The sequence below is a fragment of the Mustela nigripes genome, chromosome 15 (genome assembly GCF_022355385.1).
Source record: "Mustela nigripes isolate SB6536 chromosome 15, MUSNIG.SB6536, whole genome shotgun sequence".
In the NCBI taxonomy this organism is placed as follows: domain Eukaryota; kingdom Metazoa; phylum Chordata; class Mammalia; order Carnivora; family Mustelidae; genus Mustela; species Mustela nigripes.
In genome coordinates, this window is record NC_081571.1 from 24,143,816 (window position 1) to 24,166,226 (window position 22,411).

At 42.0% G+C, this 22,411-nt stretch overlaps 1 protein-coding gene and 1 long non-coding RNA gene across 10 annotated transcripts in view; one reads left to right on the forward strand and one right to left on the reverse strand.

The window, feature by feature from the left end:
* Positions 1-5,181: 5,181 nt before the first annotated feature.
* LOC132002619 (uncharacterized) lies at positions 5,182-20,094 on the reverse strand. 6 transcript variants are annotated; one of them, XR_009399961.1, is made up of 7 exons: positions 20,016-20,085; positions 15,154-15,210; positions 14,952-15,051; positions 12,648-13,784; positions 10,560-10,726; positions 7,003-7,168; positions 5,182-5,679 (listed from the first exon to the last, which is right to left on the reverse strand). It is a non-coding gene; the product is annotated as an uncharacterized LOC132002619 (long non-coding RNA). The 6 variants fall into 6 exon arrangements; XR_009399960.1 differs by lacking the exon at positions 15,154-15,210; XR_009399963.1 differs by lacking the exons at positions 12,648-13,784; positions 14,952-15,051; positions 15,154-15,210 and adding an exon at positions 7,692-8,009 and having other exon boundaries at positions 20,016-20,094.
* A 57-nt stretch (positions 20,095-20,151) lies between these two features.
* Positions 20,152-22,411, forward strand: part of RCBTB1 (RCC1 and BTB domain containing protein 1) — a 52,380-nt gene continuing 50,120 nt past the window's right edge. For 2 of the 4 annotated variants that reach the window (XM_059377735.1, XM_059377738.1), the window contains exon 1: positions 20,152-20,259. The gene's annotated coding sequence lies outside the window, so the exon portion shown is untranslated. Of the gene's footprint in view, positions 20,267-22,411 lie in introns of all 4 variants that reach the window. The other 2 variants (XM_059377737.1, XM_059377739.1) reach the window with 1 other exon arrangement.

Genomic DNA, 22,411 nt, shown 5'->3' on the forward strand with positions numbered 1-22,411 from the left:
AAAGCTGTCAAAGCCAGGTCGACAGGGGCATATTATATTAGTCTCTATGTTTTGCATACCTTTGGAATTTTATGGAGTAAAATATGAAAAGCAAATGTAAGAGGCATATTCCAGTTTGCCAAATGTGTGATTCTGCCACAGCTCACAGGCCCCTGGGTCTCCAATGAGTTGTCACACTCCACACTTCTTCTGTAAGAAGTCAAAAGTTGCCTTCTCCAGAATCTGCCGTGACCCCAGCTAGTGTAGGTTATTTCTGCTTTATCCTTACCACGCTTCGTGTGTATACAAACACAATCCACACAGTCACACACACATACTCCTACACTAAACGAATTATCTTATTAAGCTGAGATTTTAAAGACATAGCAGTCATCAGTTGAGCCCCTAATCTGTATCATATACAATGTCTACATGTATTTCATTACTCCTCTCAACAACTTTGAGAGGTGAGGCTATTTTGGTCCCCTTTTATAGATGTGGAAACTGAGGCTAAAAAAGATGAAGTAATTTGCCCCAGCCTAGTGTTTTTCTTTTGTATTCTCAATTTTCTATAATTTTGTCAACTTTTTAAATTTTTTTTTAAAGATTTTATTTATCTATTTGAGAGAGAGACAGTGAGAGAGAGCATGACCGAGAAGGCCAGAGGAAGAAGCAGACTCCCTGTGGAACTGGGAGCCTGATGCAGGCCTCGATCCCGAGACTCCAGGACCAGACCCCAGCCAAAGGCAGTCCTCCAACCAACTGAGCCACCCAGGCGTCCCTTGTCAACTATTTTTAAATAAATACATGCAAAAAGTGATCTATACAAACACTGAGAAGCAAGTAAAATCTTACGGAGAAGGAACATTGCCCTTCTTAGATGAAAATAAACTGAAGAGAGTGTCTGGGTCATGGTCTGAATTTGGCTTCCTTGGGAGTTTTGTTACAAGAGTCCCTCCTGGGGCAGTCAGTGTGCAGAGGCATGACAGACACAATCTTAGGAAGCATAGGGCTTCCCGCAGTTGGGGCAGCGAGCAGGCCTTGCTGGTGGGCCCAGTACTGGCTATCCAGTGGGAACATGGTCAGTAGGAATGGATTGCTCTGTATATTCTACATCAACCCCACTTTCCACTCTCAGGAATGAGCAAATCAGACTACTTCTTGGGGTGAAAGGAGTAATGTCATGTGGTCCTGTCTGTAGGGCATGGAGAAGAGGGGAGAAACTTCATTGCCACATGATCAAAGCCCACCCAATACAGATAAGAATTCGAGCCAAGGGGAACCTGGGTGGCTCATGATTCCAGGGTCCTGGGATCGAGCCCCACATTGTGCTCTCTGCTCAGCGGGGAGCCTGCTTCCTCCTCTCTCTCTGCCTACTTGTGATCTCTGTCTGTCAAATAAATAAATACATACATAAATAAATAAAAGGAATTTGAGCCAAGCTTGCCTGGGAATTTTTTCTTCCAGGTAAAGAGAATATAATGACTGCAGATAGTTTGGTGATAAGAGTCCTTATTGTGTCTATGTCTTAAGTCATACCACTTCAACTTGAACTAGGTCTCTACATCATATGCACATCTCCTTTGAGATGCCCTTGACCTCTGTCCTGTGTTGGATCCTCTGCTTTTACATCCCAGATTTTCCCCTTTCTTGGTTTTCTTGGTTGTTTTGATGGAGCATACCTTCAGTAGCCTCTCAGATGCATGGGAGGTACGTTTTTAGACTTTGAATCTTAAAATGTCTTTTTTAAAACTCTAACAATTTATTAATGGTTTGTTTGCATATAAGATTCTAGGACAGAAATCATTTCCTTTCAGGACTTAGAAGGCATTGCTTCACACTGCTGCTACTGAGAATCTGAAACCAGACTACACTCTTGATCCAGCGTTTGTGACTCTTTTTCTTTCGGGGAGCTTACAAAATCTTCACTTTGTTCCAAGAATTCTGAAATTTCAATTAAATTGTCATGTTGTGAAAGTTTGTGTGTTTTTAATATTTCCCCCTTTTCTTTTTTATTCTTCCCTTTTATTTTACTATATTTTTAAATTTACCTTTTTGGTTTTGTATGAGAGAAATGTTAAGAAGATTTACAAACCAAAAGGTTTTAAACCTTTTTACTTGGTATGAGTCTATTTTCATCCATTATGCTGGAAACTCAGTGGGCCCTTTCCTCTGCCTCTTACTGCTAGAAGTAAGTTACTTTCCATTTTGGAACGTCCTGAAACTTCCCATCCATGTTTTATGTTCCTTCTTTTTGGAATTCCTATTATTTTGTTGCTGAACTTTAACTTATTCTCTTATTTTTAAAAAAATTTGTTTCTGGGCCTCCTGGATGGCTCAGTCCAGCAAGCATCTGATTCTTTGTTTTGGCTCAGGTCATGATCTCAGGGTTGTGAGACTGAGCCCCGTGTTGGGTTCCAAGATCAATGGGGAGTGTGCTTGAGAGGCTCTTTCTCTCTCCCTCTGCCCTTGCCCACCAATTTTTCTCCCTCTCAAATAACTAACTAAATAAATAAATAAAATCTTTAAAATACGTATTTTTTCTTTCCCTTCTTACATCTTTACCTTTTCACAGTACTTTCTGGGAGATTTCTTCAATGTTATCTTTCAACCCTTCCATTGTGTTTTCTTTTCATTTATTATCCCTCTTTTTCCCCTCCATCAGCTGTCTTTTGTTCCATGAGGTTCCATGGAACCAGGAAGAATGACCATAGGAGACCCCAAAGTGGAGGACATGTTGTAACAACCAGTGGGTTTGTGCTCTATTTTCTGAATTACTGAAGTCTGCCTCCTTCAAGGTCACATGCAGTCTGTTTCCCAGCATGGAGCCTGCCAGCCTGCTTTTACCTGGATCAATGTGTGCAATAATTACGCTGGGGACAGATGAAGGTGCACAGAACATTTCCCAACATAGATCATACAGTGGGTTATAAGCCTCAGTAATTATAAGAGTTGAAATCACACTGAATATACTCCTCTGTGTGACAAAAGTGGGATTAGCAATAAACACTGGAAAGATATCTGGAAAGCCCCCAATTTTTGGAAATTAAACAACCTATTTCTAAATAGCACAAAAGTCAAAGAAGAAGTTGTAAGGAAATTAGAAAATATTTTGAGCTGAATAAAGATGGAAATACAACAGAACCAAAATTTGTGAGTTATAGCAAAACCACTGGGAAATTTATACATTTAAATGCTTATATAATAAAAGAAGAAAGATGTAAAGTCAATTAACTAAGTAAGAGGAAAAAAGAAAAGCAAACTAAATGCAAAATAAGAAATAAAATAAGAATGAAAAGCAATTAAATAGAAAAAATAGAGAATATGAACACAGTCAAAAGTTGATACTTTGGAAAGACTAATAAAATCAATAAACTGTTGATAAGGCTGATTAAGAAGAAAACAAAATCATGAAGAATTAAAAAAGGGACATCACTATCAAAAAAACTGACAAAGAAGATATTATGGGTAGTCTTATGCCAAGAAAACCAATAGCTTAGATGAATTGAATAAATACTATTTGTTGAATAAGCTATCTTTTTTCCTTGGCTAACTTGAAATATTACCTTTCTTGGGGCGCCTAGGTGGCACAATTGGTTAAGCATCTGACTCTTGATTTTGGCTCAGGTCATGATCTCAGAGTTGTGAGATTGAGTCCCATGTCAGGCTCCACACTGAGCGTGGAGCCTGCTTGGGATTCCCTCCCTTTCTGCCCATCCCTCCTCCTTCCCTCTAAAAAAAAGAAAGAAAGAAATATCACCTTTATTGTACATGAATTCACTTACTGACACCCAGGTATGGGTTTGGAAGCTTTTACATATCATATTACCGTATTTGCTCTAAGAGTAAGTATTACAGTAAACCAATGGGAAGTTGCATCAACTTTTATGACCCAGCCTCAGGGGGCCACTCCTGCTGCATTTGATTGGTTACAGGCCAATTTTAGGTTAGTTTCAGTTGTATAACATAGTGATTTGACAATTCTGTACACTACTCCTTGCTCACTGTGAATAGTGTAGTCACCATCTGTCACCATTCAATATTATTACAATATTTTTGGTTATAGTCTCATCCTGTACTTTTCATCTCCATGACCTATTTCTTTTACAATGGAAAGTCTGTACTTCTTAATCCTCATTGTCTATTTTATCCGTCCCTCCACCCATCTCCCCTCTAGCAACTACCTACAAACTTGTTCTGTGAATTTAAGAGTCTGTTTTTCCTTTGTTCATTTGTCTTGACTCTTAGATTCTACATAGAAGTACAATCACGGGGAATTTATCTTTCTCTGTATGATATATTTCACTTACGGAAATGTTCTCTAGATCCATTCGTGTTGTCTTAAATGGTAAGATCTCATTTAAGAGATCTTTTATGGCTTTTATGGCTGAGTAATATTTGTGGAGAATACTTTTTTAAAAATTATTTTTATTAACATATAATGAATTATTAGCCCCAGGGGTACAGGTCTGTGAATCGCCAGGTTTACGCATTTCACAGCACTCACCATAGCACATACCCTCCCCAATGTCCATAACCCCATCACCCTCTCCCTAACCCCCCCTCCCCCCAGCAACCTTCAGTTTGTTTTGTGAGATTTAGAGTCTCGTATGGCTTGTCTCCCTCCCAATCCATCTTGTTTCATTTTTTCCTTCCCTACCCCCCACAACTCCCCACCCTGCCATCAAATTTCTCCTATCAGGGAGATCATATGATAATTGTCTTTCTCTGATTGACTTATTTCGCTCAATATAATGCCCTCTAGTTCCATCCACATCATTGCAAATGGCAAGATTTCATTTCTTTTGATGGCTGCATAGTATTCATGTGTGTGTGTGTGTGCGCATGCATACACATATATGTGATATATATGTAATTATTATATATATATACAAATATATACACATACATATATATCACATCTTCTTTTTAAGGGTGAATTTATAGTGCCAGATTTGTGAAATCTGGCCACACAGGTGAAATTTACTACAAGACCAAATACTCTTTAGATTCTAAACCTTGGAAATTTAATCTTGGAATATTTTACAACATAAGTGAGACAGTATTCTTTTTTTTTTTTCAGTTTATTTATTTTCAGAAAAACAGTATTCATTATTTTTTCACCACACCCAGTGCTCCATGCAATCCGTGCCCTCTATAATACCCACCCCCTGGTACCCCAACCTCCCACCCCCCCGCCACTTCAAACCCCTCAGATTGTTTTTCAGAGTCCATAGTCTCAGTGAGACAGTATTCTTTAGGAATTATAATTTGACTGATAGTCAAATTGTGACTGGCAATACCCAGCACATACCGCAAAGAGATTCATAGAGAAAAGGGTGGTTTGTTTTTTAAAACGTGAACATTTTCTTACAGAAACTGTACATTTATTTTTCACAAAGAAGCATGAATAGGGAATGTTAACAATGGTGCGCTAAACAGCACATTTAATTTCACAAAAGCTTCAAATCCCACTATAGAATCCTGCGGAACTAGATTAAATTAGACCACATGGTGAACTCGTTAAGCAAAGCTAAGTGGGGGCACCTGGGTGGCTCAGTCGGCGAAGCGTCTGCCTTCAGCTCGGGTCATGATCTCAGGGTCCTGGGATGGAGCCCCTCGTTGGGCTTCCTGCTCAGCGGAGAGTCTGCTTCTCCCTCTCCCTCTGCCCCTCCACCTGCTTGTGCTGTTTCTCTCTCTCTAAACAAACAAAGAAACAAATAAGCAAACAAACAAAAATTAAGTGGTCTCCTTCCTAAGCCCACATTTATCAGTTCAGTGGTAAGGAAAGGCTGATCTGGAACATTTAGGTCAAAAAGAAAAATGGACAAGAACTAGAATATATGACTCAATCTCTAAGCTGATTAAGGCCATCTGTGGGAGAAATTTCTGGAATAGGGAGTGGTGCCGCATTCCCTGCACCAATTTTACCTGGCTGTAGTGATAAGAAGGAGATCAGTGGCTGCTCTAGAGGGAAGGCAGAGAACTCCCACAAAGAATAGATATTTATACAATATAAGACTATGTGTATACTTTTGGTCTCTAAAAAAAATATAGCCCAAGTGCTGTTCTTGACCTTGGTATATACCCATGCTTGGGAAAGATAAGGAGGCTGGGGGAGGTAAAGAGGTGAGGAGAAACCTAAAGTGTAAAGGGTCTTGGATTTCCATTGGCACCCCCTTTTTTCCCCTAGAGAGATACTGACACAGTCATAGTAAATGGATGTTCCCATCCCAATGAACTCATTAGATGGGAATAATACATTATATCAATGTATGAGCTTATCCTCATGAACCTTCCATACAAAAAAGGGAAAAAGAAAAAAGAAAAAAAGGATTCCAAGGGCTTTAAATTTACTCTCAAACATTAAAACAAAACAAAAAACAAACCACCTTTTCTTCCTCTTAACTGCTTTCAGCAGTTACATGTGAAATGGGTATTTCAGAGTTTGCAAGTGGTGGGAAAAGAAAGAAATAATAATAAGACTAAAGAAAAGGAGAGACATTTAAAAACTGCATCAGGATATGACCTGTCCCCAATCATTTGAAACCAAGTGTTAGAAGAAGCAGAAATACCAGACTTCCATTTAGCTACCTGCTAGATCTACTGCCTTTTATTTTTTTTTTTTTAAAGATTTTATTTATTTATTTGACAGAGAGAAATCACAAGTAGATGGAGAGGCAGGCAGAGAGAGAGAGAGAGAGAGAAGCAGGCTCTCCGCTGAGCAGAGAGCCCGATGCGGGACTCGATCCCAGGACTCTGAGATCATGACCTGAGCCGAAGGCAGCGGCTTAACCCACTGAGCCACCCAGGCGCCCCTAGATCTACTGCCTTTTAAACAATGTTAGATGTTCTTCCCGTTTTGCTAAATCCAGGGAAGGGCGGGGAAGTATCTGCTGGGCGTGTTATAACATAGTAAGCTTAGGTACTGTTAAAACTGTAGGAAATGTTGAACCCTATGTAAATTATGACTCTCCGTCTTCATAGGGCTGCTCCATTTACATTTGAATAGCCCATACGTACCTATTGCACAACTGGGAAATCTGCTTTCTCATCTGGCTCACTGATTAACTTTTGAGTGGGCTGAAAATAAGTCCTCCTCATTGCTGAGTTTGTTTCCTGGTTTGTGAAGCACTGAAGTAACCTCTGGTAAACATGTGTCTGGGCCATGTTTTAAAGTTGGTCACCCCTGTAACAGGTTTAGAAATGTTGCAATAATTTTAGAATTAGATGAAAGAATGCATCTTGAAATTTAAAAATATATGTATAATTTGAATTTGGTGTGAATTTCTTTTCTTTCTTTCTTTCTTATTAATTTTTTAAAAGATTTTATTTATTTATTTGACAGACAGAAATCACAAGCTGGCAGAGAGGCAGGCAGAGAGAGAGAAAGGGAAGCAGGCTCCCCGCTAAGCAGAAAGCCCGATAGGGGGCTCCACCCCAGGACCCTGAGATCATGACCTGAGCTGAAGGCAGAGGCTCAACTCACTGAGCCACCCAGGTGCCCCTTAGTGTGAATTTCTTACCAGGCAGCATCACGTATAGGTTGGTTAGTAAGTAAACTAGAAGCAAAGGAAAGAAATTTAACAGACTGTAGGTTCAGGCCCGCGCCACAAGGTGGCAGGCTTACTCTCTAGTCTCCCTCTTCAGGCCCAAACGGGGAAAAACAATCTTAAAAAAAGAAACAAATCTTAACGTTTGGATTTAACTACCTAAAACCACATATTTTAGGAAGGTAACTTTTAGAGAGGATGACTTAAGTTCTTAGTTTGTCAAGATCGTATATTCAGGGATGCCTTTGTGGCTCAGTGGGTTAACCATCTGCCTTCAGCTCAGGTCATGATCCCAGGATCCTGGGCTGGAGTCCCACATCTCCCATTGTGATCCTCTTTGCTCTTTCAGCTTCTGCAGGTTTCTCATGGAAGCCACTTTTGAAGATGGTGGAACGACAACGCGGAAGGAAACTTGGCCCCCAAATCGCATCTTGGAGGAGAGCTTTGTGCCTGTTAGGAACCATCATTTTGAATGCCCTATGAGTGAGAAACAAACTTCTATTTTGTTAAGACATTGAGATTCTGGGGCTTATCTATTATGACAGCTAACATCAACTAAAATAGCATGTAGAGCACTTAGCACAACACCACACACAATACCTGCTTAATAAATGTGAGATGTTATTAATATCATGACTCTAAATATAAACCAGGAGGTGCCGGGTGGCTCAGTCAGTTGAACTTCTCACTCTTGGCTCAGGTCATAATCTCAGGGTGGTAGAATCAAGCTCCATGGAGTCTGCTTGCTCTCTCCCTCTGCTCCTCTCTCTCACTCATAAATAAATAAATAAAATCTTGTTAAAAATTAATAAATGTAGAGGTGCCTGGGTAGCTCAATCAGTTAAGCATCTGCCTTTAGCTCAGGTCATGATCTCAGGGTCCTGGGATCAAGCCCCTCATTAGGCTCCCTGCTCATCGGGTATCTTGCTTCTCCCTCTCCCTCTGTTCCTCACCCCCTGCTCATGTTCTCTCTCTCTCTCTCTCAAATAAATAAAGAAATAATCTTAAAATAAATAAATATAAGCCAAGAGCCTAAAACTCTGGACTTCAAACACAGCAATAGTATGGAGAATCTTCTGCAGTATATAAGATCTGGTTCTTTTTCTTTTTCTCTCTCTCTTTTTTTTTTTTGAAAGCTAGAGAAAGTCTAAGAAATAAAGTTGTGTGTGGAAGCAGTAAAAAGCTGAACTACTTGTGTATGTAATTTGCAGAAAGTCATGATTAATATTTTGCATTTATATTTGCTATTTTTTTGAAAAATTAACCAGATATAAAAGAAAGAAAATCAAATAAAAAAATTCAAGTTGGTACTGTCTTTAAAATAATATTTTAAAATTTTCTTCCTTGTGATGATATTAGTGTTATGATTCAGTGATTTCTCTCTCGGTATATTATACAATGCTTACCTTTTATATTAAAAATGTTTTCTTTCTTTGCTCCAACACTTTTTGATTTTTAGTACTTTTATTTTTTCATTTTTAAGATTTTATTTAAGATTTAAGATTTTATTTAAGATCTCTACACCCAACGTGGGGCTCAAACTCACAATCACAAGATCAAGAGTCCCACACTAAACCAACTAGACCGCCAGGTGCCCCTTCAGTGCTTTTATTAATACCTATTCTCAGTTTTCTCTAATGAAATTCTACCTCACATAAAGCCCAAATCAAATTTCATGTACTCAGTCAAAGTCCTCCAGGATATCCTGGTTGGCAGGGGTACCACTTGCACTGAACTGTCAAATTTTTTAAAAAGATTTATTTATTTATTTGTGAGAGACCTAGTGCAAGCACAGAGTAGTGGAGGGGCAGAGGCAGAGGGAGAGAGAGAATCTCTACCAGACTCCTTACTAAGCACGGTACCCTACACTGGGCTCAGTCTCAGGACCCTGAGATCATAACTGAGCCAAAACCAAGAGCTGGACGCTTCAAGGACTGAGCCGCTCAGGCTGTAACATTATCCAATCCGAGGCTCCTACCATTTGCGGTCTTCTGTGCTAGAGTTTATTTTCAGGTGGTTTATATAGCTTGTTTCTCCTTAATCAGACTGCAAGCAGTTTGATGACAAGAGCTATGTTTTTTTGGTTTTACATTCCCCACAGAAAATAGAGTCTGTGCAGTTATTGATAATCAGCTCATTGGTTTGAAAGTCCCAGGTTTATGAGATTTCCTGTAACATTTTAGTATCTATCTTCCAAAGAGCTTTATAAGAATAAAGAGTAATAACTCATAAAATTTTCTTCAGAGATAAATAATAATTTATAGTTGGGGGACAATTGTGGGAAAGGAGGTATTTTAATGGTCAGTGGTTTGGGTTAGAGGAAATTTACAAAGAATAAATTAGTGCCTGATGTTCCATATTGAAATGAAGATAATTTGGTATGTATTATTAAGCTTACTTTGCTTTTTGCTTTTTTTGTCCTTCATCCTAACTCAAAAAAAATTTTTTTGGAGGGGGATGCTTGGGTGGCTCAGACAGTTAAGTGTCTGCTTTTGGCTTGGGTCATGATCCCAGAGTCCTGAGATCAAGTACCACTGCTCAGCAGGCTCCCTGCTCAGCAGGCAGACTTCTTCTCCCTCTGCCTGCCACTTCTCTTGCTTGTGCTCTCTCTCTGACAAAAATTAATAAAATCTTAAAAAAAAAATTTTTTTTAAATAGGCTCCATGCCCAGCATGTAGCCCAATATGGGGCTTGAACTCATGAACCTGAGATTAAAACCTGAGCTGAGATCACCCAGGCTCCCTCCTATTTACTTTTTAAGTTTCTTTTTGTTTGCATGTTTGCTTAAGATGTTTACTTTAGGGGCACCTGAGTGGCTCAGTGGGTTAAAGCCGCTGCCTTCGGCTCAGGTCATGATCTCAGGGTCCTGGGATCGAGCCCCGCTTCAGACTCTCTGCTCAGTGGGGAGCCTGCTTCCCCTTCTCTCTCTGCCTGCCTCTCTGCCTACTTGTGATCTCTCTCTCTCTCTCTCTCTCTGTGTCTAATAAATAAATAACATCTTTTAAAAAATTAAAAAAATATGTTTACCTCGGGGCGCCTGGGTGGCTCAGTGGGTTAAGCCGCTGCCTTCGGCTCAGGTCATGATCTCAGGGTCCTGGGATCGAGTCCCGCGTTGGGCTCTCTGCTCAGCAGGGAGCCTGCTTCCCTCTCTCTCTCTCTCTCTGCCTGCCTCTCCATCTACTTGTGATTTCTCTCTGTCAATAAAAAAAAAAAAAAATGTTTACCTTAAACATATTAAAAGTTATAGCTGAAAATGTTTTACATTTTATTTTCAATATCATAAGGACTGTAGAATGTTTTAACTCTGAATATTGCCTTTCACCTTCAATTTGATTGCTAGTTTCATCCTGTGTTTATTGTCTAAATTTGGTAATTTTCTGTAATCAGTGTTTACTTAGATTTGCCATTGTTCTATTGATTTCTTTACTCATCATTGATTCTTGCATTCTGATCTTTTCTTCCAGGTTTATTTTTCTACCTTCTGGGTCTGTGAGTGGGAAATTCTCTTAGTCTTGGTTTGACGATATCTTTATTCTTACCTCTGAATGCTAGTTTTGCTGGATAGAGAATTCTAGATTAACAGATATTTTCCTCCACCCTTTGAGGATATTGTTCCATTATCCTCTGGCATCTACTGCTTGTGACAAGAAGCCAGCTTTGTCTATATATCAGTCTTTGTAGGCAGTGTGACGTTCAGGCTCATCCCAAACATTCACAGAACCCAGGGCAAAATTACAAGCGGAGGCCCATGTACAATATGTCTAAAAAAATTTAAGTTCCAAAAACAAGCAAACAACTTGTTAAATAAAGTATGTTCTATCCTCCTATTTTGACAAATACAACTTTTTAAGGACCCAGATGACCGAGCCTTGAATTTAGGATTCTTGGAATCCTGGGGGCGGGTAAGGAGAGATCACCACCCAGGCCCCTGCCTCCCAGCTCACCCTCCATGGTTCCCAGTCCTGGCTCCATCCTTTACCACCAGGAGCTTCACACACATGTCTGTGGACATTCCATTTCCAAGCCCCACAAACAGCCTCTTCCCGGACACCCCATGGTCCTAAGTGTATGAAATCTGTTCTTGGGGGTTGGACATAAGGAAGAGGCCCATGAAGGTTCTGGAAGTGGGTCGGAGCTGTCTGGGCAGGGAATCCTACGGTTTGGGGCACCTGGAACGTGGTTTAGAGGAAAGGGGCAAACTTCAGGTCATGTTTCACGACATTGTAATAAACTCCTTAATGGTTTCCTCTCATCCAACCTGTTCTCTGCAGTGTATCAGAGAGAATTTTTAAAAAAATAAACCACAGCATTTTACTCTGTCCTAAAAATATCCCTTAAAAGCCTCCTATTGCGTTTGAAAGAAAATCCTTTAAAAGACTGCAAAGCTCTAAGTGGTACTTCAACACACCAAGTTCTTTGGAAAAAGCCTCATCCAAGAATCTCTCTTTCTGAAACATCCTCTCTCTCCTACCTGCTCCTCACATGGCCAGCTTCAGTCTATTGTATGGTTCCTGGCTTAAATGCCACATCCTCTCCAAGTACCACTTCCCTTTATTTGCTATTGTTTATTTCCTTCAGAGAACAAATAACAAATGTATTCACCTGTTTGTCTTCTCCTCCACACTGTCATCTGCCCAGGGGAGACTGTCACATGTAAGTCAACTCTGAGATGGAGACTAGCACGTAGGAAGTTATTAGGGAGTATTCTAACCAACCCCAGTTGAGAACAAAAGAAAGCAAGATAGGGGCCCCCATTGGGCAGCGGACCCCAGAAAGAGGCCCATCTTTGGGCAAAGCAATTCTCTTCAGCCAAAGCACTTCCTCAGAGGACTGACATGTCTGGTCTGGACAGGGCAGTAGTACAACCTATGGTCCATGCCTTGTGCAGATGTGCTTTCCTCACATGAGTTCTGAAAGTAGCTTCTTGCAGAACTCCCAACGGACCTGTGCCCTGGAGAGAAACTTGTAAAAGGAAGGTTAATAGGATGAACGACACCCCCCTGCTGTTGTAGCTGGCATTAGTCTGCAAGCAGTACTCATCCCCTCTCTCTTCTGCAGTCCGTTTTAGATTCTCCTCACTGTTGATTAGCACCTCTGAAGATTTAGGTGACTTACCTAGTGGAGTGACAGGTTCTTAAAACTGGTGAGTTCCAGTTCCTGTTTATCATGTCCTTCTTGGGCTGCACCTGCTGCCCTTGTCCATTTGCCATCAACATTGCACAAGTACTAAAAGATGCCCTAGTTATTACTGGGACACCAAACATATGCCTCCCTGTCTCCACCGTGTAATCGTAGCTCTACTGCCTCTTAATAACAAGAGTCAACTACCTCCATGAGGACCTTTTGCTGGCCTGCTGGAATTGGGCCTGAAGGGCCCAAAATGCTGGGTGGTGGTATAGCTTTAAGTTCACTGAAGACTCTTGCTGTGTTTCCTGGTATAAATATTTCCCCTGTGGGAACCAAGAACTTTAAACTTGTGATTATACTTGTGAGGATGAAAAGCACAAATTCCCCCAAGTGGGTCACTGGGATTGATGGTATATAGAGACTCTTCTGCTTCAACACCTTTGATCCCACTCGCAGGTGTTCTTCTGTGATGGATACAGCATCATCCAATGGTGACTGATTCAGAGCATGACTGCACCTTGGAGGGTGGCACTTTATTCATGGGATATCATCTCCAAGCTGGTACTTCAGCCAAGCTTTCTGGGTGGTATGCCGTGGGATGGGTCCCAAGTGGATTCCACAGCCATATGCCCACTGCCACATCTCCTCTGCTATGCAATGGGTTCCTTGATTGGATGCAATGATATGTGGGGTGCCATAATGGTGGATCAAATACAACGGAAGCCCTTGGACAGTCATGTTGGCTGAGGCTCAGCAGGCAGGAAGGGCAAACCCATAGCACATGAGTCTATTCATGCTGAAATGAATGACTGCCTCATCCAGGGTGGGAGGAGTCCAATATGGTTTCCTTTTCAGCAAGGGGCTGTTTGGTATCTTCAAGGGATTGAGTGTCAGTATTGAGTGTCAGCAATGATTCCTGTTGCCAGCAGGACAGTGGGAGATCATGCTGCTGGACCCATGTATAGCTTTCCTCCTTGTTACCATGTCTTCTCTGTTCATGAATCAGCTGTGCCAGTACTGGGGTGGCTGATGGAAAGGCTGTCTGACACTTTAAATTTTGGCTAACTGGCTAAGTCATTCTACTTGAGTGTATAATGCTTCTTCAATGGTAGATGCTCTCAGAATCTGTGGAGGAAAGCCATGGAAGCAAGATTGGGCAGAAGGAGAAAATGAGCTTCAGTACGGTCACAACCAGGGCTCAGCCACCTTGTGGGAGGTTCTGAAGCTAGGACAATTCTTTAGAATTTTCTCTTATTGAGGTGAGGGAGTTTGGTCTTAACCATCCCCCACTGATCAGTCATTTCTTGCAAGCTGCTCCTACAAGGGGCGTGATTTTGGATAAGGTAGCATTCTGAGTTAAGAAAATGACTGAAGAGGTCTGTCAACGCATAGCTTTCTTAGAAGCTGGGAGAGTAAGTCCTTCAGTCTTAAAGGAGAGATAGGCTGGTAGAGCATAGCTTCCAAGAGAGAGATTGTTACTGTTTTTTCACCAGGATATACCCAAGTTTAATATAGTGTTTAGCACACAGTAGGCATTCAAAAGATCTTTTTGAATAAATAAATTACTGAAATGTCCTGCTTTCTTAGTTTGGAGTATAAAGGTCACATCTCATCCTACTCTCTAACATTTTACTATGAGAATTTCAAAATTTAAAGGCACATACAAAAACCATTTCCCAGATTTAACATTTTGTCGTATTTGCTCTCTCTTTTCATGGATAAGTATATGTACAGTATCAATTTGGTTTTTTTTTGTTGTTGTTGTTAGATAGTTTGCTGAACCATCTGCAGAATTCATGACACTCTGTCCTTAACACTCAGGCATGCATCTCATACCAATAAGGATATTCTCAATATTACTGTGATCATATCTGAATAAATAACAGAATGCTTTAAAAATCATCCAATATCTGGGATGCATGGGTAGCTCAGTCACTTGGGCCACTGCCTTCAGCTCAGGTCATGATCCTGGCGTCCTGGGATTGAGTCCCGCATCAGGCTCCTTGATTGGCAGGGAGCCTGGTTCTCTCTCTGCCTCTGACTGCTTGTGCACGTGTGCTCTCTCTCTCTCTCTGACAAATAAATAAAAATCTTTTGAAAAAATCATCCAATATCTAATATTCAGCCCATATTAAATTTCTATGATTCTCCACAAAAAACTGTTACAGCTTTAAAAAAACATTTCAACCATGATTCCACCCAAGGTTCATGTATTACATTTGAATATCACTTTTCTTTAGTATCATTTAAACTGGAACAGTCACCCTCTCTCTTTTCCCCAACAGACTTAACTTTTTGAAGAGACCAAGGCTAGGAGTACTCTTGTCCCCCATTCTGGATTTGTCTGATTGTTTCCTCATAGTGTCATTTTGTTTGTCCCAGGTAACGTCACCTGCAATATTTCAAACCAATGAAGTTAACCCCATCTGAGAATATTCCCACTACCCCCCATCATCAGCCTTGCATCACTGCAGGCAGTCATCAAGATACATACTAATACCCAGAGGATCAGTCCTGCTTCAGAGTCCATTGCAGCCAAAAATCTAGCTCCCTGGAAGATAAAAGACCTCATAACTCCTCCAGAAGCTGGTGGCTTCCTAATGAACCATGTAGCTCCTGATGGTGCTGCCATAGCTAGATGAAGGTGGCCCCAGGACCACTGATGATGAATAAAGGAAATATGGCACTGTCAGTTCAGGTGGATGGTGCAGGGGTTCTATATTAACAAGCTCTTTCATCTGACCAAGGACAAGGAAGTAACTTTAAACAGAGTGTCTTGGATCAGTTTTATGCAGAAAGTGGTCTTATGTAGAAGCATCACACACACAAGTGCTATGCTTCAGAGGGTCTCACGCCTGATCTAGGGAACAGAGTAGGTTTATGTCTTTATGTCACCTGTTCAGCATAGCATCGGCCTCAGTGCAGGGGAAGAAATCAACCTGCAGAGTACTTTACTACCTATCCAGTGCTAAGACACCTGTTTGCTTATTTATGTGTTCTTGGGGTGATAGAAAAATGGAATTAGCATAAACATTCTTTTCCAATTCTCCATTACCATTTTGCTCAATCTTCTCCCTTCCCTGTTTTATGTTTATTTATCCCAACCATAAGAGCAGAAATTATCCCCAAAGTAGTTTGGTTGATAATAATTGAAGTTGTAAAACTAATTGTGACTGATCATGTTTACCTGTCCAGTTAAGCTAATGGAAAATCAATTGGTGTTTGGTTGAGTGTCCAGCTCTTGATTTCAGCTCAGATCATGATCTTCAGGTTGTGAGACAACAGGAAACCTTCCTCCGCTCCCTGCTCAGCAGGGAGTCTGCTTGGGATTCTCTCTCTCTCCCTCTCTGTCTGCCCCTCCCTCCTCACCCTCCCTCCTTACACCCTCTTCCTCTCTCTCAAATAAATAAATCTTAAAAAAAAAATCAAGGTGGAATCTCTTTCTAGGTAGATTCTATATTTTTGTAGCATCTATAAAATCACTTAGAATCCTAAGGCTTATGCCATCCTCGACTCTCAAAGTAATTATATTGTTTTTGCAGCTGTCAGGACAGATGTCTGTGTATTACAACCATGTATTACATAAATAGGGAAGCAATCTTATATAGGGACATAAATGTTCCCTACTTAGCTGTTACAAGAGTTGATGGTTTTCTTGCTTCTTCTTCTTCTTCTTCTTCTTTTTTTTTTTTTTTTTTAAGAGTTTGTTTATTTATTGAGCAAGAGAGAGAGTGAGTGCATGTGAGCAGGGAGAAGGACAGAGAGCATCTCAGGCAGGCTCCCCACTGGAACATGGAGCCTGATGCAGGACTCAATTACTCGATCTTGAGATCATGACTTGAGCCAAGAGTCAGATGCTCAACCAACTGAGTCACCCAGGTGCCCCATTCTCTGGCTTGTTTCTCTCAGTCTTGACCAACCACAAGAAAGGAAAAGTTGGAGACTTTATTAAAAACAGCTCCCAGCTGTTTTTATTCTCTCAGAAGAACTAATATTTAAATCTTTGAAGACGTAACTGAAATCTCTTTTAGTTTTGCTTGCCCAACATTAAGAACTTTCCAGTGGCCTATGAAAAACAGTGTCTGCCTAAGGGACCTTCAGAAGATTTTTTTTTTTAAACATTTTTTTTTTTTTGAGATTTTATTTATTTATTTGACAGAGATCACAAGTAGGCAGAGAGGCAGGCAGAGAGAGAGAGGAGGAAGCAGGCTCCCTGCAGAGCAGAGAGCCCGATGTGGGGCTCGATCCTAGAACCCTGGGATCATGACCCGAGCTGAAGGCAGTCCCCAACCCACTGAGCCACCCAGGCACCCAGAAGATTTTCTTGACAAAGAAGATTGTGTAAGAGGTGTGCCATCAAGTGTTAGCTAGTCCAGCTGAATGAAGTGGCATGGAATTGGCTGATCCACACCTGGCCAAATTGAGACTCACAGAAGAGCACACTGGAGGAAAAGGGAGCAAACAAAAGACGATGTTCTAATTTTCCATTTACTGAGAGATTACTTTTTTTTAATTTTATTTTTTTGACACAGAGAGAATACAAGCAGGGGCAGTGGCAGGCAGAGGGAGAAGCAGGGTCCTGGCTGAGCAGAGAGCCTGATGTGGGGCTCAATCCCAGGACACTGGGTTCATGATCTGAGCCAAAGGCAGATGCTTAACAACTGAGCACCCAAGACATTAATCTTTAAAATGAAATTCTGAAGCTCCCAATTGTAATTAGAATTGTTCTCCTACGTCCCACTCTACCTTAAAGCTTACACTAAATGTATTTCATTAGGGTAGTGTTTTTCTTTTTTAGAACTTCATTTATTTATTTGAGACAGAGAGCAAGAGAGAGAGGATGAGCAGATGGAGAAGGAGAGGCAGACCACCCCCCAAGCAGAGAGCCTGATCTGGGATCACAACCTGAGCCAAAGGCAGATGCTTAAGCCACCCAGGCACCGCTCATTAGGTTCTTACGGATACTTTTTGCAAGCATAGTCCTGTCTTAGCATGAACACTAAGAGGGGTTTCCCTCCTCGCTGGGTAGAAACTGGGTAGAATCCAGTTTCTTCCTTAAAGTATTACCTGTAAATTGAGTTATTTTGCCCAGTAGTTTAAAGTGCTCTAAAATAATCTTGTTTGGAACAAGTAATTTTGCTACTTTTAGATAACAATTACACAGAGCTTTTGAAGTTGGAAAAAAAAAGTTAAAAAATCACCTAGCACTAGTCCACAGGCCAATTTTAGGTTGAGAGTCTATGATTTGTCTGAGGGAAAGTTAATGCAATAAATAACACTAATACTAATAATAGATCAGTCTTTCAAGTACAGCAATGTTAACCAATTAGGTTTCCTTTGTCCCAGAGGTAAACGAGATCGCCAATTCCAGCTATACAGGGTTGCTCACTTTTCCTAAATAAATAATACTGTTTCATGTCTTCCTACCTTTGAACACACTGTTCTCTCTTCTGGAAGGCCTTTTTCTCCCTTCCATCGAACTACTACATGTCCTCCAAATTCATTTTCCCAGGAAGTTTTTTTCCTGGCCTTCTAACAGTGGTCCTTCCTTCGCGTTCACCTGGCATACTTTTCATGCTGTACTGGAATAATGAAACAAACTCCATATTCCTTGAGATCAGCAACCACATCTTATCTAACCTTTTATCCTTAAAGATGTTCCAAGTATAGCATCTAGCACATGATAAGCAGTGAGAGCTCAGGAAATATTTGATGACTCAAATCCCAAACCTTAATATTTTTCTCAAATAGGTTTTACAGAAGCTATTTTGATCAATAGCGTAAAGAAACTGACTTCAGTTTTTGTGTGTGGATTTTTTTTTTTTTTTTTAACAAAGTAAGCGCAGAGGGAGTAAATCCACGGACTGTTACTACCTTGGTAACAGTGGCTACGGAGGGTTTACTATATTGACCTTCACTCAGGGGATTTTGAGGGCACTGTATTAAGCCCAGAAGTCCTGTTTCAAAGACTTCATAATCTAAGGAAGAAGATAGCAATAGACAATTCACCTCTTATACAAAAGGTACAGTACATTTCTAGGCAGTATGAGACTTATATATCAGAATACATAGTTGTCAGGAAATCGGGAAGAAGTTACTGCAGACACTGTCTGAATGAATTTTAAGTGCTGAAGCTATTGAAACAGGGAAGAGGATGCAGAGAAGGAAGACAAGAGTAGGTGGTATTTGATCTGGATTTTGAAAGATGAGTAGGAGACTGATGAGTACCTAGGGCTGTTGTTAAAAATAACCGGAACCCCACAATAGTTAAAGCAGTAAAACAGATGTTATTCAGGAAATATTGGCAATAGGAGAAAAGAGACTTCAGTATACAACTGGGCTTGATCGCACTATTATAATAGTTTCTGAATAAAACCTGTTATAATGCTTTAAGTGACTCTGATTTTATTTAAGTGGGAAGGGGTAGTGACTGCAGAGAGTGGTGAAGGAATGAATGACTGCAAAGGTGAGTAAAGCAATTTAGGGAAACAGTAATCCAGTGAAAGCTGAGTAGTCAAGGAAATCGGGAATTCTGTGGAGCCAGAGCCTAGAGCACTGCTGAGCGAGTGCCGGAAGATGCGAAAAAGCAGCCTTCTTCTAATGGATTAACTTAGAAATGTTTTTCTGTTTATTCAGGGGAGTTCAAGTGGGAAAGGTAAGTTTGAACAACATTGCTTAGAAAGTTATGCCGGTAGGTTTGGACTTTAGCCTGCGGCCTATGGAGCCAACTGGAGTTTTCAAAAAGGCTGTACATACAGTACTTTATTATAAAGATGACTGCGGTCTCAACAGAGGACACGCTGGAGCAGCATCAAGCAACCCCGGCCTCAGTTTACAATTTATAATAAGAAAAGGGTTGGGTCATTTGCTGTCTTAGGTCCCTTACGACCCGGGGGCATGCTTCCGCGGTAGGTCAGCCTTCCTTGCCTCCCCTGGGCCCTATGCCTGCCTCCCTCCGTCCCTCCTCCAGATCCCGGGGCACTTGCCGCGCTCCCTCCCCTCCGGCCTAGCGCAGCTGCTCTCGGACGGGTAGGAAAGGGCGGGGGGAGACATCTCTGGAGTTAAACGAGCCTCTCCTCCGAAACCCTTTGTCCCCAGCAGCCCCACCAGGGGAGCGCAGAGGGAGCAGGGCGCGCCACGGGGCGGGGAGAGCAGTCTGCAGTCGCTTTTCCGTCCTGGGGCGCTCGGGGAGGCTGGCCGGCCGAACCCACGGCTCCACCAGCCCTCGGGGAGAGCGGCGGGAACCAGCCCCTCGAGCGTCCACGGCTCCCTGAGACAAGAGCCTGCGAGTCTCGGCGGTCACCGAGCTCCACCGCGACTCTCCTCAGAGACCCCCGCCCTAGAGCCCAGACTCACCGGCCCGCGGCCCCCGCCTGTCAGGAGGCTAAGCCCGGGGTCGCCCGGCGCGCGGCGTCGACGTCACGTGAGGCGGCCCCGCCACGTGACCCGGCAGCCCGGCCCCTGGCGCCCGCCCCCTGCTCCTCCCCTTCGCCCGGCGTCCCGGCCGCTGCTCGCAGGCGACTCTCCGGCCCGCGGAGCTTCGGAGCTTCCCGCGGCTGGGCCCGGCGGGACGGCGTGAGACAGCTGCTTGGCGTCCCAGGTAGCCGGTGAGGCTCGGGCCCGAGCTCGCGGGGGCCGCTTCCGCCCCTGCCCCTCTGCTTGCTTCCCTTCCCGACAGGCCGGGCTGGCGCGTCCCGTCCTGCCCGCTCCCTCCCTCCGGCTGCGGGCCTCGGCCCCCCGGGCCCCCGGCCCCCCGGCGGCGGGTCCGCGGGGCGCTGTGTCCTGGCCGCTGTCTGCGCCGCCAGGCGAGGCACCGTTGGCATCTCTGCTGGCGTTTTTTCCGAGGAGGAGAGAAAGGGTGGGGGGAGGCTGGCGAAAGTTTTCCCGGCTCCCTTTTTTGAGCTGTTTGGACGCGGCTTTGCTCCCAGCTGAAGCCTCTTACCGCTCTCGGTGCTGTTTTGCTGAGGAAAGACCTCCCCTCCAACTCTCCTCCCCATCCTCACTCGGCCCTTCCCGAGATCGTCCCATCTCCTCCTTCACCTCCGGAGGGTAGTGGTGTCACAAACCGTGCTCTCCACCGTTTCCCTTTCTCCCACAACACGGTTTCCGCAAAGGGGCATGCACTTAGGGACCTTTATCCAGGAGTGCGGCGAACTGAGGGGAGTATTTCTCTTGTCCCGCCTCGGGTGTGCTACCTACTCTATTTTATAGGAGATGACCATCGAGGCATGCTCTCCTCTCTCATAAGTGGCTTTTTGTGTATGTTTGTTTGCATGCGAGGCATTCCGATGTCATCTTTGCAGCTGGGAATTACAGTTTTATAAAGCAATGTTATAAAACTGCTTAAAAACCAGATTCAAAGTCTTATCTGACTTTGGCCTGTGCTGGGAATATAGTTCTTGGAGACAGAAAGATTTTCAGACTGTTATGCATTGTGGGATAGTAACATCTAAACACTGAGTGTATCATGCTGAAGGGAGTGGAAAAATGAGCTCACCCCGAGGGCAGTTTATAATGTGCTTTAAACTTTACAGTGTATCCATTTGAACTGCGCACAAGGTGAATTTCACCTCTTTAAAGTGCTTTCAGGGTGGAGTAGGTAACTGTGCATTTCCATTCCGTTAATATAGCAGTTAAACTGTGAGATGGATATCTTTTAATCCGTTGTAGGAATACCAGTCTATTTATTAAGTACTTCTGGACAGGTCCTGTTTCTTCTTCCCTCTAGAAGAAGAGGAAGGATATTAATCATTAAAGAGATTTCTTCTACAGTGATTTTTTTATGGGTGTGATAGAAATGATCAAATTCTGGGAACTTCAGAAAGCAACTAGCCTTAAAAAGCTATCAAGTTTGCAGCTTAAAAGTATTATTTTAAATTTTTAAAAAATAAAGTATGCCTATATGTTCTAGCAAGACTTTTGGCTTCATTTTATTAATCAGTTCCAGCTGGGAAGTCTGAGACAGTGTCTTTATCTCAAAGTCAGTGTGGGGAAGACAAAACTGAAAGGAAATCAAAGACCATTATTATTATTCTGTTTTTTTCTCTGTGTACTACATTAAACAGTAATTCATGCATCATAGATAAGGTGTGGACGCTCAAGGATTCTAGAGTCCAGCCAAGATTTTCTGTGGTTTTAAACCCCCCCTAAAAATGTTACATATTGTGTACATGTTGAGGAATGCACAGGAGGCATATGATGAATGTTGTTTGAGTTTAACCAGAATAGATTTCATAGAGGAGTTCAATTAATCAAGTGATTATCTAAGTCAGTTATGTGTTTGACCCGCAGCATGGACTTAATGTTTTAAAATTTCCAAGTACAGTAAGTTCACAATATAGACTTTTTTTCTTTTTCTCTAATCTTGCCAGGAAACAATGAAAGAAAATTTAGAAACCACAGAAGCATAAAAAAGAATGTACATCACCTGTAATTATGTCATCTGAAGATAACAGCATTTAATATTTTGGGACATACATCCTTTTTACTATACAAATTTGCTGGGTTGCTGTGTTCAGATGGTGAGATTTCAGGTCAAAAGAGATAACGTGATATCCAAATCTAACTTATACTTGAGTCTAGGAGAGCCAGTAGCAAAAGTTTAAGTATTGAAGAACTTAGGCAGATCTTTTTAGATAATTTTGAGTTTAGATGGAGTTTGAATATCAAGAGTTGAAATAGCTGGGGATATCTCTATTTTTTTTTTTAAGTGTTAGATTTTAATAAATGAGATCATACTCATGCATACCTAA